We start from the raw sequence: 18,796 nt of genomic DNA on the forward strand, positions 1-18,796 counted from the left end.
GCTAAGGAAGACAGGGTGTACAATCCCTCAAGGGGCACAATGGGATGAGGATTTCCAACAGCGGAGGTACAGGGACGCTTTTCCTCCGTGGGTAGGGCCCAGTTATACTGGGCAGGGGATGGACTGCGTCCTGCTCTCAGAAGTCCAACCCTTGCCCAGGGGCGGGAGCGGACTGCGGGGGCGGACCTCGACAGCCCCCGGCGCGCCGGCGCTGCATCGGCCGCGGTTACCAGCAGGCGGTGTCGTGAGCGCGCCTGCAGCCGCCGCCGCCCGCCCGTCCCAGCGAGGAGGAGAAAGGAGGGGACCGGAAGGAGCCGCTGGTGCTGCGGGAAGTGGCAGGAACGGGAGGCGGGGACCCACCTGGAAGCGCCGCGGCGCCGCTGTCGAGCTTCCTGCGGCGGCGGCCTCCCGAGCCAGTGCGGTGGTGGGGGCGGAGAGCGGCCACGGCGGCGGCGCCTCCCGGAGTGGCCTGCAGCGCCCGACCTCACGCGAAAGGTGAGCAGGCGCTCGGGGCACGTGGTGGGGGCCAGATGCGGGGGAGGGAGAATGGAGGAGGAGGGAGTCTAGGGACGATCGGCTCTGGGACCCGGATTTGGAACGGAGTGCTAGGAGGGGGTGGGCTGGAGGCAGTGGCGGCGACGGCAGCGACGGCGAAGCCCCCACGTGGGGCGGGGGTGCGCGCGCACGTGTGCGCGGGCAAAAGGGGGGCGGGGAGGGCTCTGAGGATTGCGTCGGGCGCGCGCCCGCTCAGTAGCGGTCCACGTGACCGGCACGCTGAGAATCCGCTTCCACGTGACAGTCTGGGAGGCTGGCCGAGGCAGTGAGATATGTGTCTCTGTAATGTAACCTTGGTCGTCGGAGATTTTTTTAGCGTTGTTTACCACTTTTTATGTCGGCTTGGAGGGTATGAAGAGAAATAGAAGGCGAAAAAGACTTTCTGCTCTTTCTCTGTTATTCACGTTCTCTTCGTTAATGAAGCACTTGTTAAGTGCCGCAATACCGATTTCTCTGCACCGCCATGTTAGTTCTAGAGGAAACTCGCGAGATGCTACTGGGTTTGTATCGCGAGATCTCCCGATTCTCGCGGGACCTTGTTGGCAGAGCAGTTGTCCTGGATGGCGGAGCCTTGGGTTCCGGGGGCCTGGGACTCGCAACTCTTTCTACAAGGCAAGTTGTTAGGGAGGGGCCGGGGGCACGTGCCTCTTGGTGCCGAGAGACGTGCTGTGTCAGCTCCCTCTAGACCTGAAGGGAATACATTGACCCAATTGAGGCGACATGATCCTCCTCCCCACCCCCCTGCGGGCGTTCCGCGACCTGCAGAAGCGAATGCACCCCTCAGCCCGGCTCTTTCTCCCTCCTCAGTGATAGTTCCCCCGTCTCACTGGAAGCCTGGAGCCGTGCTCGCACAGACGTGACGATTCCATTGGATACCGTTCCTCTTACTTTCAGACGTTCTTGTCAGTTTTTCCCCTTGTTGCCATTTTCTGAAGAGTTCCAGACCTGTTAACCATTCTGTCGCTTGTTTCTGCTGCAGTACCTTTCTCCACTGGCCCTTCTCAGACGCTTAAAATAGCGTTCCATTTCTTCTCTCTGGGCATCATTTACTGCCGTTTATTTGGTCATTGATAACTTCCTCATCACTCTAACTTACTTTGTATTTACGATAACTTTTGGGAGTATTTGGAGGGAGCCTTAATGTCTCTGACAAATACCTAATGTCAGAATAAAATCGTTCTTTTAATCTTTTTGTATGTGCCTATTAACTCAGTTATCGGTAAGATTTTTGATTATTGTTACGAGGTTGCCATCTTTGTTGTTCAGGGATGATTGTTTTAGGTTACGTATTTAAGGTAGTAGTGGAACGGTTTAAGTCAAATTTAAAGGCAAACTTCTCTTCAAAAACTTTGATATCAGAATTTAGTTCAGTTTTTCTTTAAATTAGTTTGACACAAGACTAGATTTTCTCCAAATCGCCAATGTTTTACCAAAAATGATTTATAGTATACTTTTTTATTCGTATTTTGAGCAGTCTTTGGATTCGTAGTGGTAGGTTAATTACAAAACTGATCAGATAACTAGGTAATCCATTCAGTTTTTTAACTACGAAAGTGTTGTTTGCCTCTGCACTTAGTACAGAGGGAAATAGAGTAAAATGCTTCCTGTTACATTTTACCAAGTTGCCTTTCTCAGCCTTAAAGCTTTAAATCTTTGTAACCACTCTTAGCGGTAGTTGTGTATTATTCCAGATATTTCCCATGATTTGTCTTTTTAACGAAGAGGCGGAAACGGAGGGGTGTTGTTTTAAGATCTGTCTACACTATCACAACATTAGCAATCAGTAAAAAAATTTTCTACTCAGTTGTAATTTTATTTCGTGATATATACCTGTTTTTTGACTCATGCATACATGCTTAGTTTTTGTTTTTGTTTGCACAGATTTTTTTTGGTGGTATAGTTTTGTGAAAATATCTTGAATGATAGTATTATTTTTGCCCAAGAGATTTAGTATGCTGGTACCTTTGCACAAAAATAAAGTCCATGTGAAATACGATTTAAAGAAATGTTTTATCACTGTGTTTTAAATTTTTTTGTTTAATATTTATGCAGTGTATTTACACTTATTTTGATATGTTTATATTTTATGATACTTAAATATTCTAAACTTTATGTGTATAGGCGTTTTCCTGAAGTTTAAAGTTATCAACTTAATTAAATAGTTCTGACCATGTAATTTAGTGAGTTCAACTGAAGAGTGGTAGATACATCAGTAGTTAATACAAACATACATGTACTCAAAAGTTGCAAAGCAGCATTTTGTGATTGTTTCTTTTATTTTTCTCCCCCAGCCTACCAGCAGTATTATCTATAAGACTTGTCAAAAAAAAAAAGTGTCCACTCTTCTTCGTCAGTGTGTTTTCTGTTGTAATAGTTCAAGGAGGAATGTTGGAGAATAAGAGTATTGAGAGATGATTTGGGAAAGAGGAAAAGGAGACATGGGATTGTGTAGGTTGATATTGAAATGGGAATTGGAGAAGTTGCAGAGAAAAGAAAGGATGGTAGAAGTTTGACAGGGGCATGGTCCGAAAACAGGCAGCTCATAATAGTGGGAGGAATGCTTAAGTTGACTAGAATTTGGAATCAGTATGTGAGGAAATTTTTTCCTCTTAAATAATTTTTAAAAACAGGTTTCAGTCCATTCCCCAAAGTGCTTGATATCATCTGTCAAACATCAGCAACTGAAGTTGTTTAATAGAAACTATGAATTATTTACTTAGGTACAGCCCTCTTGTTAAGTAACTTGTTGAATACATTTTATTATTATTTTTTGAAGTAGGAATGTGAAAATGACAATGGATTCAAAGGTCATAATTCTGTAAGGGCCTTTGCAAAGGTATTTACAAAGTTTTGCTTGGAAATTGGGCCTTTGGTAGTTCACTTGTGTATCTGATCCTTGCAATAATATATGTTTCTTATTCTTTCAACTTTGTTTTATATATTGTTTTTGGTAGTGGACGTTGGGAATTATCAGACTTCTACAGACGCTAAAATACCCAGGTACTGAGTAGAAATGTACTGAGAAAATCCAAGAAGAAGACAAATGTATCTTGTATCTTATGCGATTTGAGTTTTGCTTGAGTAAAACTTAATAACCAAGAAATTTTATTTTCCTTTTCTCAGTTATTACTGTCATAGAAGTGATCTGTGAGAGCCAGTGAGCTTCAGTGATCAGAGGATATTAACTACAGTGATAACATAATGCCCTCACTTGGATTTCTTCCTTAATGTCTGACACAGTGCTAACTTCCATAGACCTGTAACTTTGTAAAATGTATAGTGTAATGCCTATGTTACATTTCAATTATATGAAGAATATACGCTGTATTTCTTGCCTCTTCCTGAACCAGTGTCCAAGACAGATTTTGGTAAATTACTTCACCAGAAATATCAATGAAAGTATGTTGCAGGTGCTTTTTAAACAGTCTACTATTTTATATGAAAATTCAGTCTCAATTTAAGTACAAGGAATATTTGCTGGAGGTCTTCATTTTTAAAGTACTATTTAATATATATGTGATATACACTGTAGAGCAAATTTCTGTTAACTACTGTAATTAAATTTTAAAAAACACTATCAGTAACTATTTCCCAAAGTCCCAAGTCTTCCAAAATAATGCAGTATGAATTTTGCTGTTTCATTTGAATTTGTCCTACTCACACCTCCCTAACCCCCTTTTTTTTTTAATTTTCAGCTGTTCTTTCTCATTTACGTAGGTAATCTTTATCTGGTCAGAGACAAATGAATAACTTTCCCTGAGGAGGCTATCAAACTATTAAGTTACTATTACTGTTTTTTCCGGAACTCCAGTATGTGTGTGTGTGTGTGTATGTTACAGTCAGTAATTAAACATTTTTTGAATGATAGCAATTTCAGCCATTCAGCAGGGATCCTGAGGCTTCAAACTAACTGTAACCAAGTATGATAAGCCTATGAGCTTTATTCAGAAATGACTAATTGTAGTAAGTAACTTAAAATTTTGCAACCCTAACAGGGTTGGTTTTCTGATTTTTTTAGCCCACAGATTATAATTTACAAGGTTGGCCATTAGAGTTAGGCACACTGACATCTGAAATGTCATCTTATTTCAAGGCTATTGGAGAAGAGCTATTAAAAAGTGTGTGGAATTTGAAGAATAGCGTTTTAAGGCTGTTACTTGGAGACAACAGTCCTGTAGTCACTAACTTCTGAGAGAATCACAGTGTCGTAGAGCAGTATAGTTACATGGTGTGTCACAATGATGATTTAAATCATAAATAAAGTTTTATTCGATATACTGTGTTTAAGGGAGTAAGAAATTGGTGTCTTTAGAAGATTCTTATAAGAGTAAATGTTTTCAAAGCTTTATTTCGTTTCAGTTTTCTAGAAAACTCATGAGGAGCTCATATGATACTGAAAAAAATGGTGCTGCTGTGTATGGAATTTCCTTTATTTTATTGCTTTTATCTATTTATCTTCTTATTTAATATTTCAAGGGATTACCTCCCAAGTAAGACTTTTTTACATTTAATATTTGATATCAGTAATAATTAACCAGTTTGCTCAAGACTAGCACATTTGTTGATGAACCAATTTTCATATCGGATAATTAGAATTAGTAAATGACCTGTGAATCAGTTTTAAAGTTTTGAACTCTAATAGAGTCTCCATCCTTAGCACAGCTGTTTCCTGAGGTGAGAAATGTTTCATTTGTAATAGATTTTCTTTGTTGCTTTGCTTTCCTTTAGAGTCTCTTTTAATATGTTAATTTAAACCTCGTGCTCTCTTCAGTGGTAGAGTGATGGTAGACAGCACTGGATGTAGGTATTAAGTGTGTGTAGTTGTGTGTGTTTTAATGATTTTAATGATGAGTTTGAGGATTTTAAATCTTGAGAATTAATGTAACCATATTAACATTTTGATGTATTGCATTATTTAAGAATATATCTTTACTTGCCAATAAAACATTTAATTTCACATCCTGCTTTTAACTTAATGTTAGGTAACATTTTCTCGTTCTGACAGTCTTCATAACCATCATTATAAATGGTTGTATGGTGTTCCATGTGTAGATAAATGATTCTCTGTTCTACTTTTTTGCATATATAAATAACTGTGAAGAACATTTATACATAAAGTGTTTCCTGTATATAGTATTATCTTGTATATTGCATATATGATTTTTAGGTACATTTTAAAGTCTCTTAAAACACAGTGATACAGTATTTGTCAAAAGGATCAATTTTTATTCATATTGAAGTGACTGTTGCTCTATATGTCAGCATTAACTGTTTATAAAAACGTAATGGGGGTAAGTCATATACCACTTTTTTTCTTAGATTACTACTAAGGTGAAACATGCTTAATAGATGTATTTCTTTTGTGAGTTTTCAAGATAATTAGAATTTTTAAAATTAATCAAATCATTTGACCTAATTTTTTTTACTCTACTCTTGATCTTCTGAAATTCCTTTTCTAGAAATATAATAAATAAATAATACTGATTTTAATACTATTTATTTTAGTTTTTCTAAGTTAGATTTAAATAAATTTAACTTTTTATGTTGTCTGGCATTTTTGTGAAGTGAGAATCTAAATGTTTGCCTGCAAATCCTTAATTGTCTCAAGTATTTATTAGTTTTATTTTTTCTTTGTTTTTCTGTTTCATTTTTACATTTTAAATGCTTATATTTTATATTGCTTATTTTTAATCCCAAACTTAAAAAAAAAGTATTGTTTTTTAGATGATTCTTATGGCATGTGTAATATAATTTGCCCTGGTCTCTTTTTATTGTGGTATTTGTTTTCTTATTGATTTTTAAAAGCACTTTATAATTTGAGGATAATAAAAGCTCATTCTGTACAAAACAATGTTTTATAATTCCTTTTCTTGTTAACCAAAACTTGAAATACTCTTTTTCCTGTACGTCAGAATTTAGTACGATTAAATGAAACAATTTCTCCTTTCTTGAAAGACAAAGTATGAAACTACTTAGGAGTACAGTACTAGAGACTGTGAAGAGAAAAACTAGTAGATTTTGTGGAGTTAGAGAAATAAACAACAGTTTGGGATCTGTGCTTAAGATGTTTCTCTTACTAAATAGTTATAGGCAGCTTGACATTAGATGCCTCTGATATGTTTAATTGAAAAGTGTTCATTAGTTCTAGGACTCAGTTCTGGAGTCACAGTTCATTTCATTTTTCAGCTGTTAAGAATGGCATAGCAATGTGGTGCATTTACTGACATTGAAGAATGAATAATCTAAGAAATTCCATGTGTGCATTAGTGAGGGCATATGTGCTAAGGAGAGCTTTTTAAATTTAAAGTTCTTATTGCTTATGAAGGTGTGTTTTTTTTCCTTTATGAAATAATTATTAAAGATAATAAAATAATTTTTAAAATGAGATATTTATACTTACATACATTTAAAAACAGTAACGGTTCCAAAGCTATTATTTTATTAAATATTGACTAACACTTTATGTTAGTTACAGGTTGGTGTGATTGCATTAATGCTAGGTAGAAAAACCATATTAACTTTGTGTGAAAACATAATAAATATTTGAAAACACGTGTGTCCTGTGCTTGGGGAGGATATAAAGAGAATTGCTGGTGAAGAACTTGATGTGATGAAATTTCCTTCTGTGTTGGATTGGGATGAGATATATAGGGGTTGGACTGTAATTGATACCTTTTATTTCTACCAAAATTCTGCTGCCCCATAGGGATGAGCTGATTTTTCAAAATGGCACTGAAGTGGTCCAGGAATAGCAATTGTATTATGGCACTTATTTACCCTCCTTGCTAGTTACTGTGTTTTTTTTTTAAACTGGACTGAAGTTTAAGGAAAGTACATTCTGCAGTTTACATACACTTCTCCATCAGAAGCAGATTTTTGTGTTTCATAAATAGAGTGAAATTTAGTTTGGTTGCATTATAGAGGAAGGTACCAAGATTTTTTCCTCTTGAGACGGGTGTGTGTAAATTTGTGAGATGTATCTACTGATAGCCCTTGAGGAGCTTTGTAATACTTCTTTATGTTAACTCTTTACTCCGTACCCCAAATCTGTAATTCTTAATCTGAACGTCTCCACTAAACACAATTTTAAATGTTGTTTTGCAGTGGCATGAGAAATTTCCTTTTTTTCTCCCTGCTTTAAGAAATACGTAAATGTGATTAGCGTATTAATACATACAGAAAGTTCTCCTGAGTGTACAGTTCAGTGAATTTTCGCAGTTTGAACACACCTGTGTAATCATTACTTAGAACATTATCAAACGCCGGAAATTGTCTTGTGCTGTAGTCTGGTCATTAGCTCGCCATGCCTGTGAGAAAACAGTATTTTAATGTCTAGTCCTATAGAACAATTTTGTGTGCTTTTGAACTTTAACTTCCCTATAAATATTATTGCATTTTTAATCTTGTTTTAACATGAGTAACCCGAGAAATCCTAGAACTCAGTCTCTACCTGGAGATCTCAGCACTTTGACTTAGACATTTTCCTCATGGCATTCATAGTTTTCAGGAACTCTTAGAAGAGAACATCAAAGAAAAACCTTCCTTCTTTCAGATTGTGTGATGGACCCAGTTTGTGTTTTAATAATAATTGCGCGAACAGGGTACTTTTAATTTCTGTCATTGATGGCCTACAAGAGTACCTCAGGTTTTTTTTTTTTTTTTCCCCTTTCTTTCTTTTTTCTTCCCACTTAGAAATTTTGTTTTGAAAACTTCGGTACAGCATTCCTGACTGTTTAATGGCTTTTTGGGCTTTTATCCTATGACTTGGCAGCTTTCTTTTCATTCTTCGAATTCCTTTCAAGCAGCGATTCCCATTCTAATTTTTATGACAGCTACTCTGTGGTAGCCTCTGTTATTTCAAAGAATGTTATGAATACCCACCCCTGGTTCCCTCCTCTCTCAGGAAAAGTCCCGATTTAAGTTTAAGTCATTTTACTTTAAAAATGCTTATGTTGTATTTGTGAATAGTATAACATTGTGGTGTGCAGATGATAAATCAAATTATAGGCTACTAAAAAATTGGGAGTCAGCTGTACCTAGTTAGAATCCCCTTTCAAGCTGGCTTCAAGTGTAAGGGCAACTTTCTTACAAGACATTCTCCCTTTGTACTTTCTTTCCTACCACTCCATTCCACCTTCTTAATTTTAGAGAAAGGCATAGGAAAGATTTATTACTGTGTTCCTGCACATAATTCTTCTGTCACATAAGTCCGATGGTCCACCTGGAAGATACGTTTAATTTCCTTTATAAATGAACTTTGGTTGCTGTCAGTCAATAATTGTTAGGGCCAGGATATTATAAATGGCCTGTAGCTGTTAAAATTATTTTGTTGAAGAATAATTTAAGAGCGACATGTGCCTACTTTTTTTTAAATTTTGTTTTTTTATTAATGTATAGTCAGTTACAATGTGTCAATTTCTGGTGTACAGCATAGTGTCTCAGTCATGCATTATATATATAGACATATATATATATATATATAGACACACACACACATATATTCGTTTTCATATTCTTTTTCATTAAAGGTTATTACAAGATATTGGATATAGCCCCCTGTGCTATGCAGAAGAAATTTGCTTTTTTATCTATTTTTAAATGTAGTAGTTAACATTTGCAAATCTCAGACAGCCAAATTTATCCCTTCCTGCTCCCTTTCCCCTGATAACCATAAGATTGTTTACTGTGTCTGCGAGGCTTTCTGTTATATAGATGAGTTCATTAATGTCCTCTTTTCCTTTCTTTCTTTTTTTTTTTTTTTGATTCCACATATGAGTGATATCATGTGGTATTTTTCTTTCTCTTTCTGGCTTTCTTCACTTAGAATGATGATCTCCAGGGCCATCCATGTTGCTGTGAATAACATTATTTTAGTCTTTTTTTAATCACTGAGCAGTATTCCATTGTGTAAATATACCACAATTTCTTCATCCAGTCATCTGTTGATGGACATTTAGGTTGCCTCCATGTCTTGGATGTACGTACATTTTGGACCCTACTGATTTTCATTTGCTGAGCTTTTGTGGAAATTAAATGTTATGCAGAAATTTAGACACCAGTTTCTAAAAAAGTTTTCTTTTTGCCTGGAGATTTTAAATGTTTGACTTTGGGTATTATGTTTTAGGAGAATAAGTCATGAAGAGTGAAAGAGACAGTAATTGACTTTTGTAAAGGTTATGGAGTTATCACTAAATTTGAATAAATGCTGTTCTTGATGAATGAGTCAGGACATTTTCCAGTTTGACCTAAACCACATTTATGGGTAGGTACTTTTCTTTCTGTAGTCAGAAAAATTTCAGCAAGCAGATTTTGATTCATTTGTAACTCTGAGGCAGCGATTCTCAAACTTCAGCATACATCATAAAGTTTTGTTTGTTTTTAGTCTTTAAATACAATGCATGTCAGTTGAATAGGTCAGGAGATCACACTTTGAGAATCATTACTAGGGTATAGTAGGGGCACTTACATTTAAAAACAAACAAAACCACCCACAGGTGATTCTGATGTACATCCTAGCTGAGAACCTTTGAGCATTAGTTCTCAAAATACAGTTCTGGGACTATCACTTGGGAATCTTGTTAAAAATGCAGATTCTCTCAGACTCTGGGGTGAAACCTAGAAATCTGTTTTAAACTAACCTTCCAAGTGATTCTGATGTATGAGAGAGCTTGAGAACCATCCTTGTAACTCAAAAGTGTCCTTCCATGGCACCTGTCTGGGAATTTGTCAGAAATGCGTATTTCAGGCCCCACCCATACCTTCTGAATAACAGTATCTCTCATTTTAACTAGACTCCCAGGAGGTTTGAATGTATGTTGAGCATTGTGAAGGGCTGTTCTAGATGATTTTCATAAGTATTATAAAAGTAATACTAATAAAGTAAAATTTATTGAACATTTGCTGTGTACTAGATAACATAAATACTGTATTCATTATCATTTAGTCCTACAGCAACCTTGTAAGGAAGTTTACTTTTATCCTTATTCTGCAAATGAGCAAGTTGAAGCTGAGAGGTTAAGTATTTTACAGAGTGTTACACTAGCATTGGATGCAGAGTTTGAGTTATGAACTTAAGCATTCAGACTCTACTTTTGGATTTTGAGGTGTTATCAGGGCCATTTATGTGCATGCATACATATATGTGTCCTTCCTTGTTCCAGCACCACTATATATTCTAATGAATTTTTGTTATCACATTTTACAATGGTGTTTGAATTTCTTCCAGGTCTTATGTTCAAGTACTGTTTTTGATAAAATACTATGTTTTATACACAGAAACAACTGGAAGTAGCTATGATTTGAATATTTAAATCGCATTTATTCATCAAGGTGTTGTTTATCCAAACTCTTTGCTCCTTATACATTTTGTTTTGCATGGAAATTTAGTAAAGCAAGCTCTTACTGGTTAGTGTTTCATTTAAATTTTTGCACAATGGTAAGTGTCATATATCCAAGAATTATATTTGTTTATTAAAGAGGACCACAATTGTTGTTCAGTACATAGAGGCCCTGATGTGCTGAAACGATACTTACGGTTCAGTTCAAGTAAGCATGCAGATTAGCAGAATAATCAAATGATGGCATTAATTTCAAGGTAGTAATGTAAGTAAGGAGCATATTGGTCACCTTATCAATGACAAATTGTTTTTGAGGTTTTCAGAGTTACATTCTCTTTTTAAGTATACAATTCAGTGATTTTTTTTAGTAAATTTACAGTGTTGTGCAGCCATTCCCACAGTCCAGTTTTAGAATATTTCCATTAATCCAAAAAAATTTCTTTCACTTTTTTTTAAGTCATTCTCTCCTTCAGCCTGCTATAGAATTTTGAAAAATCAGTTGGTGCATTTTAGAAGTTTTGCAATATAGTATCATACTACAACTTAGTAAAAACCTATATATAAACCGTAATTCATAAACTTTTTTTTAAAATTTATTTTTAAGAAAAAAAAGTTAGTATCCTAGCTGTTAATTTCTGTTCACTGAGATCAGTTTACTCTATTGGCAGGATTTAAAGTGATGTGAATGGTAGTGTTTAGGCCTAGGAAACATTCTTTCATTCGCTTAATTGGCTATTCACTGTCTAATGAATGTATGAAGAAGAAATGAGAAAGTGAAGACAATTAAGAGAAATTATAGTTCCATGATGATATGGACAAACACAAAACTCTTGTCTGTTTGGTGGTGGCTTGGTTTCTGGAAAACTCTGGTAAGCGTTTCTGTTGTCTTGGTCTGAATAACTCATAAGAATTACAGTTTTTTCTTTTTTAAAAAAAGCTTTTTCACTACATAATATGTTTTAAGAATTTGGAGGATGAGTAGCACATTATACTGAATAAGGTAGTTCAGCTACTTGACTTTTTATGTCTCTATCCATGGGTTTTTTATGATTGCATATAAGGCTTTTTTTCGAACACAAAAATGTCTGGAAATTATACTTGGCATACTATGATAGAATTTTTAATGTAATTAACTGGATTAATTAAACAGCACACTAATAGTAAAGATTATCAGAGCTTTTGATAAATTTTTTGCTGGCAGTTTCATCTCCTAAAAGATGAAGAAAGTTGCTGGTATGAAATTGATTCTGACCAACAAAGAACAGTGAGGGGTGTATGGAATTAACCATTATTGAACATTTTGGGCAAGTGGGCTCATTTTATACTCTCTTTGTGTTGTAGCAAAAAGAATGTGGGCTTGAAATCAGACCTGGATTTAAGTCCTGGCTCTAGCACTTAGAAGCTCTGTAACTTTAAGCTAGTTGCTTATATCTAAGCCCTTGTTTTCTTCAGTATAAATGATACAGTACTTTCTCCTTATATATAGAGTATGTAAGGTACTTTATATAAAATAGGTGCTCAGTAAATGCTGTTTGTTATTTTATTTCTATTGAAATGGAGGCTCAGGGAAGTTTGTTACCCAGCTAGTAAGTGGTGAGCAAATATCTGTCTGACTTCAAAGCCCATGCTTTTCCAAAAGCCTATTCTTTTTTTGTCTCCTAGATAGAAATGGAAATCATGGGAATCAGAAGTTAGTGACTGTGTCACTTTGGCTTTTATATTATGAGGTAGGAATTCACAGAAAAGCAGGCTTTTGAAAGTTCAGAAAAAAGATTGATAATGACCACAGATGGTATAAACAATATATAATGATAGAAGGCACTTAGAAATGAAACATGTTATTAAAATTACAAAAAATTTCCACTGAGAGGAGAAAAATAATGAGTCATCTTGAGAAAATGTGACTTCCACGTAAGTAATTTCCATTAGACTTCAAAAGAAAACTTATCAAGAATACCCACATTATTAATGGTATATAACTGATGGTTAATTCAAAAAAGTCATGTGTCAGAGTGTGGGGAGGCTAGAGCTCTGAATGAGTTAAAGTTTGCAAAAAATGCCTAAGACAACAAGAAGGGCTTTAGCTAAATTCAGAGCAAGATCAGTAAGGAAGAAAGGCCTATTGATTGGAGAGAAATAATGAGAACTACTCAAATCCTGTTTTACTTCCCTTATATTTAGGAGAATGATTTTCATACTGGAAGGGAGACAACTCTATTTAAAGAGGAAACTGTTCCATGATTGTTATTTGGTAAAGAGCATCTCGTTTGATTAAATTTAGATCTCTAGTTCTAATGAATTACTTAGAGCAATGTAGCATTGCTGTTTCTTGATGTCTATAACTGTTTTTGGGTATAGAGAAGACCATTTTGGTAAAATAATATTGAGTAGTTAACAAGTTAAAAAACTTGTCTTTTAAGTTCAATTTACACATTTTATTCTGTTAATAAGTTGGCAAGTTTCATATAAACTAAGAATATTCTTGTTTTTCTGGGTAAGGTGAGGAATGACACTGATTAATATAGCTCAGTAATTGTGGGTGAGCAGATTAAATCTCCCTTAAAACACTTTCCAGGTAAAAGGGCTTTTGTACTTGTTCTCTTTTCCTGTAATACTCTTTTCATATATTTGCATGCTTGTTCCCTCGCTTCTTAGGTTCAAATGTCACTTGGTCTCAAGAGGTTTTCCCTGATGAGGGAGTTTCCAAGGGGCATCATTGTGTATAGAATTCAGTTGAAGAGTTCTGTGAGCAGAATTCTATTCATTTCACCAATTTTAAGGCACTGTACTAAGAATAAATGATGATTGTACTGTTCCTTCAAGGAGCATGTAGTCATGTAAGGAATACAGGTATATCAGACTATACATTGTAAATGCTATGCTAGAAGAATTAAGCCTTATGGAAATAAAAGAGAGAGAGCAATTAATTCTGATGGGTCATTGAATTGGGCTTTGAGGAAGAAGAGTCTTCCAGGAATTAAAGATGGGTGAAAGTTACTGCATTTTTCTTTTTTTCTTTTTTTTTTTTTTTAATTAGGGAACTGAAAGTCAGAGTCAGGGCTGTGTTTTTTAAGACATGTATTTGTGAACAAGTACAAGTAAATAATAGATTGCAGTGGGAGACTAAGCTATTACAGTTGTTTAAGTGGAGTGATGATGGCCTGACCTGGAGCAATAACAATAGGACAGAAAGAGTAGAAGGTTTTTTTCAAGATATTTCAGAAGCAGAATAAGTAGGGTTTATTGATTGTATATTGGTGGGAAAAGGAGAGAGTTAAGATGTCTCAAAGTTTTTTAGTTTGGGTGGTTAGATATCTGTCATTTAGATTATTGACATAGAATTTTTTGGCGGTAGGTAGGAAATGGGGCTGGAAATTTGTATAAAAGTGTTTACAGGTTAAAATTATCTGAACGAGTTATAATTTTACCTGTGGGGAGAGGATCAGAAAGAGACATGTGTATTTTGTGGGGAACAGAGAGGAGGAGTCACAGTTGCTGAGAAAATGGAGGGGGAATATCTTGGAAAATTTATCTCAGAGGTAGGAGGAAAACTAGAAGGAAATGGAGATTAATGATGGGAGTTTCAAAGGAAGGAGAGAAATGTTGATTAAAAGCTTCGGGGTATGTAAACGGTGTGGCCACTGAGAAGAGAAACCTTTGCATTTGGAAGAAGAACTAGCAATTTGAGAGAGAATTTTAGGAGTTTGGTTTTGCATAATCTCAGAGAGCCAACAGCGTGAGTGGTTTACAGGAAAAAAACAAAACAAATGAAATACGAGGGTGTATTAATAGGATTCTGTCCATAATAAGGGATATAATATGTATTCCATGTTAGAGCAAATTTACAATGTTGGCCTTGCTTCTGAAAGCTGCATTTTAAGAACAGTAAATGACAAATTGAATGTGTTGAGAGAAGCTAACCAGATGATGATGAAGTGTCTGAGAAACTTTGAAGGAATTCAGAGTGCTTACTGTGAAAGAGGAATGACTTGGTAAGAAAAGGTGAAGAATCAGGGGATAACTTATTTTCAGGTAGTGAAAAACTGTAATAGTTTCATAGAGTGAATTAGATCCAGGTATACTGCCAGACTTTTTCCTTAACTAGGATGTCCTCTTAAATAATTCACAGTTATTATAATGATCAAAATTGGGAAATTTAACATTAATATACTGTTAACCAATTTATAGTCCTTAGTCAGATTTTGTCAATTATCCTAACTACGTTCATACCCTTTTAAAATCAAGAATTATGCGTTGTATTTAATTATTTAAAATCAAGGATCATGCATTATATTTAATTATACTGTCTCTCTAGGCTCCTTTAATTTGGAACAATTCCTCAAGTTTCTTGACCTGGACATTTTGAAGAATTTAGGTCAGTTATTTTGTTACTGAATGTACTTCAATTTGTGTTTCTAATGTTTCCTTTTGCTTAGGTTCAGGCTATATACACTGATGCCTTCAATTCCAGTCTCTGCAGTATATATTCCAGTTTTCTACTCTGCCATATTTGTAAATCCTTTCTCCAGTAATGGTAAACTAGGTGTGTGTGTGTTATTTGTTTGTTTTTGCATTGTGTTTAAAAATACCCTATTAACAAATTTGAACTGCTCAGAAATGAAGAGGGTATCTTATGAGTTTAGAAACTCCCCTGAATTGGAAAAAGGAAACTGACAACATTCCACAATGATCTCATTTTATCATATGGTAATTATTAAGGTTGGTATGCTTTTCCCTTTTGTACTAGATAAAAGCAGTTAATCTCTCTTCAGAGAATTGTAGTTTGTTATCAGATATATATAGTCCTTACTCTTTTTCCTCTAAGTATCAGAAAAGCTATTAGGGTATATATCTTCAGGGCTAAATCTGAGGGTGCTGTCAGTCATTGGATTGGAAATTTGCTGTTTGGTGTGTGTGCCCATTGTTAACTGTATGCTTTTCTGGGTGATTTTTATGAAGGGGATACAGTGAATTTTTGTGAAGGGGATACAGTGATTTTTTTTTTTTTTTTAGTTAGAACAGTACCCACTGATGACAAATTAGGGTGGCAAATATACTTACAGTACATACAGAGTTTAATTTCTTGAATTTTCCCAGGAAATTTTTAAATGAAAAATATGCTTTGTTTATAGTATATATTCATAAATGTGTGGTTCCTGTTAGGTCAGCTATTTTTAGATATAAATTGGAAGAAATGGAGATTAGCCTAGAATCATCAAAAGCTTGGATTAGGTCACAATGATAGTGTAAAGGGTAGGAAAGAAGTATGATAGTTAGGTTCTAAAATAATGGGATAGAAGTAATCGTGGCCTGATCGTCTCCCTTAAGAGCCATACCTTTACCTGCTAGAAAATGAAATGCGCCTCTTCAGTATTATTGGTCCTTATTGGTATATCTCTACTATAAATGTACTTTTCTGGCTTCTCGTATATAGTACTGTTAATTTCAAATGTAGTTAACTTCAAAACCTTCTTGTTGAAGTATAACATACATACGTAAAACACATCATCATTAAATGTGTAGCTTAGGGAATTTTCAGAAACTGAACTAGCAACTAGATCAAGAAAGAGGACATAAGCAGTACCTTCTTTCATTTTCTACTTCTCCATGTTGAGGGTAACTTTTGTCTTGACTACTGACAGTACAGATTAGTTTCTGATTTTGAACTTTATGTGAGTGGTGTCATGTAATGTTAACTTTTGAAAGATTTTAAACCTAAATATTTTCACCACTTGTTATCAAATTACAGAATCATAAAAGTTTTCTTTTTTCACATCTGGGGAAAAGATTATCTTTTGTATTTGTGTGATTAGTTTGAAATCTGATGAAATATCAGAAGTAGTTTTAATGTCCCAACAGAATGGATCTGGTTGAATTAGGGACTAATAAGGTTTTTGTATAGCCATTAACAATTTTGAGACTTAACCATGTGACATGCTGAGTGTGTATTTGTGTGTGGGGAGCAAGATGAAAACCTAAGACTTAAAAAATGCACATGTAAGTAGGATTGGAAGACCACTAGTATATTAAGTGGTTGCTGAAATGGGTTAAACTGTATTTCTAATTCATATTAAGGATGTGTCTAATAATGATTGTATAATAATTATTCGTTTAACAAGTATGTATTGAACAGTAAGTTCTAGACTAGGATCTGGATTAAAAAAGTGAAAACAGATAAAGTCCTTGTAGTGGAGGTTATGTTCAAGTTTCGGTAGCTAGCAAGCAGATATTCCACTTAACCTTATTAAATTGCTATTATTTGATCATTTTTGACCTATTTAACTGGCAGTTTCATATGATTCAGCCTAATATGTATGTCAGATGGTGATAAGTGCTGTTGAAAAAAACTGAAAGTAGAGTAAAGGGGATGTAGATTATGGTGTGTGGAGGCAGGGAGTGGTTATCGGAGAATATCATATGTAGGCTCTCAGGGAGGCCTGATACAGTGATACCTGAGCAGAGAACTGAAAGAAGTGAGGGGGTTAACCAGAAAAGTACTCCATGCAGATGGAACAGTAAATTGAAGTCCTGAAGCCTGCAGCTGTGTATTGGTGTATGCTTGGTAATAATGCTTTAACATGTTTTTGCAGTATCATATGTTCTAAACACGTCCCAGCTTAGGCCAACTATATTAGCACATTAAAATTTCCTAGGCAGAAAAGTAGAATTAAGATACGATTATCTTACATGTGTTTTTTACATATGTGTATTTTCTGGATAACAGTTCACAACTTTCTGTGTAGAACTTCTTATTTATTATTTCCCCATAGAATCTGTATTTTCAAAGATTTTATTTACCAAACAAATTGTGTTAATACTCCTGATCAGCATTGAGATAACTAATGTTCCCATATAACTTTCTAGTCAAGAAACATAGGTAACAATGTAGATATGGTTGATTCTCATTATTTGCAGGTTCTATATTTATGAATTCACCTATTTGCTAAAGTTTATTTATAAGACCAAAATCAATACTCCTGGAGCTTTTATGGTCATTCACAGACATAGGCAGAGTGGTGAAAAATTTGAGTTGCCTAAGGCACATGTTCTCAACTGAGGTTGAACAAGGTCATGCTCTGCCTTCTTTCAGCTCTCATACTGTAAACAGTGTTCTTTTCATGGTCTATTTAGTGTCATGTCTTTCACATTTTTGTGATTTTTGGGGTGAGATTTTGCTGTTTAAAGTGACCTCCAAGTGTAATGTGATCTTACAGAGAAAATAGAAAATACGTGTTAGATAAGTTTCGTTCAGGAATGAGTTATAGTGCTGCTGGCAGTGAGTTCAATGTTAATGAATCAATAGTATGTATTATATAAGGTGTCTTTAAACAGAAACATATGTAAAACAAGGTTAGGTGTTGATCAGCTGATGAAAATGTGACCAGAGGCTTGCAGGAATTTAACCCTACATTTCCCTTAGGAGAAATGGTTCAGTATTGGCTAATTCAGTGTTTTGTGGCACCTTCATAGAACATAAATACTGCGAATAATGAGAATCAACTGTATGAGATTTGTTACGGCAGTTTTAGGTTTTTTAAATATTGAAACTGACTTGATAATTCATTAACCTCTGTATATTTTTAGAGGTGGAGTGTCTGCTTAGAGGTGGTTTAGTATACTGGTAAAAATTTTTTGTCCCCTGTGAGAGAATTGACAGTAAAAACACAAGAATGTAGAAGAATTGCTGTACATCTCGATAAGATTTCAGGGTCTTTGCATTTTGAAGTCAGTCCTTGATGATGATATCAAAATATTTCTGGGAGGACTCTGTCCTGAGAGAAGAATGGTAAAAATGTGCTAACTCAGTGTGAATCTTTATCTTAGTTTGTATCCTCTTGATTACTTTATTTGCTTTTAAGATGTTTCCTAGTCTTAATTGTTCTTGATTGCTGTGTTGACCAAAA

At 35.3% G+C, this 18,796-nt stretch overlaps 1 protein-coding gene across 6 annotated transcripts in view; it reads left to right on the plus strand.

Moving 5' to 3' along the window:
• Positions 1 to 358: 358 nt before the first annotated feature.
• Positions 359 to 18,796, plus strand: part of ZZZ3 (zinc finger ZZ-type containing 3) — an 89,434-nt gene continuing 70,996 nt past the window's right edge. For 2 of the 6 annotated variants that reach the window (XM_072974184.1, XM_072974188.1), the window contains exon 1: positions 359 to 495. The gene's annotated coding sequence lies outside the window, so the exon portion shown is untranslated. Of the gene's footprint in view, positions 496 to 1,066; positions 1,168 to 14,761; positions 14,885 to 15,207; positions 15,268 to 18,796 lie in introns of those variants that run through there. The other 4 variants (XM_072974185.1, XM_031683511.2, XM_072974186.1 and 1 more) reach the window with 3 other exon arrangements.

This window comes from Vicugna pacos, chromosome 13 (assembly GCF_048564905.1).
Source record: "Vicugna pacos chromosome 13, VicPac4, whole genome shotgun sequence".
NCBI classification, from domain to species: Eukaryota; Metazoa; Chordata; class Mammalia; order Artiodactyla; family Camelidae; genus Vicugna; species Vicugna pacos.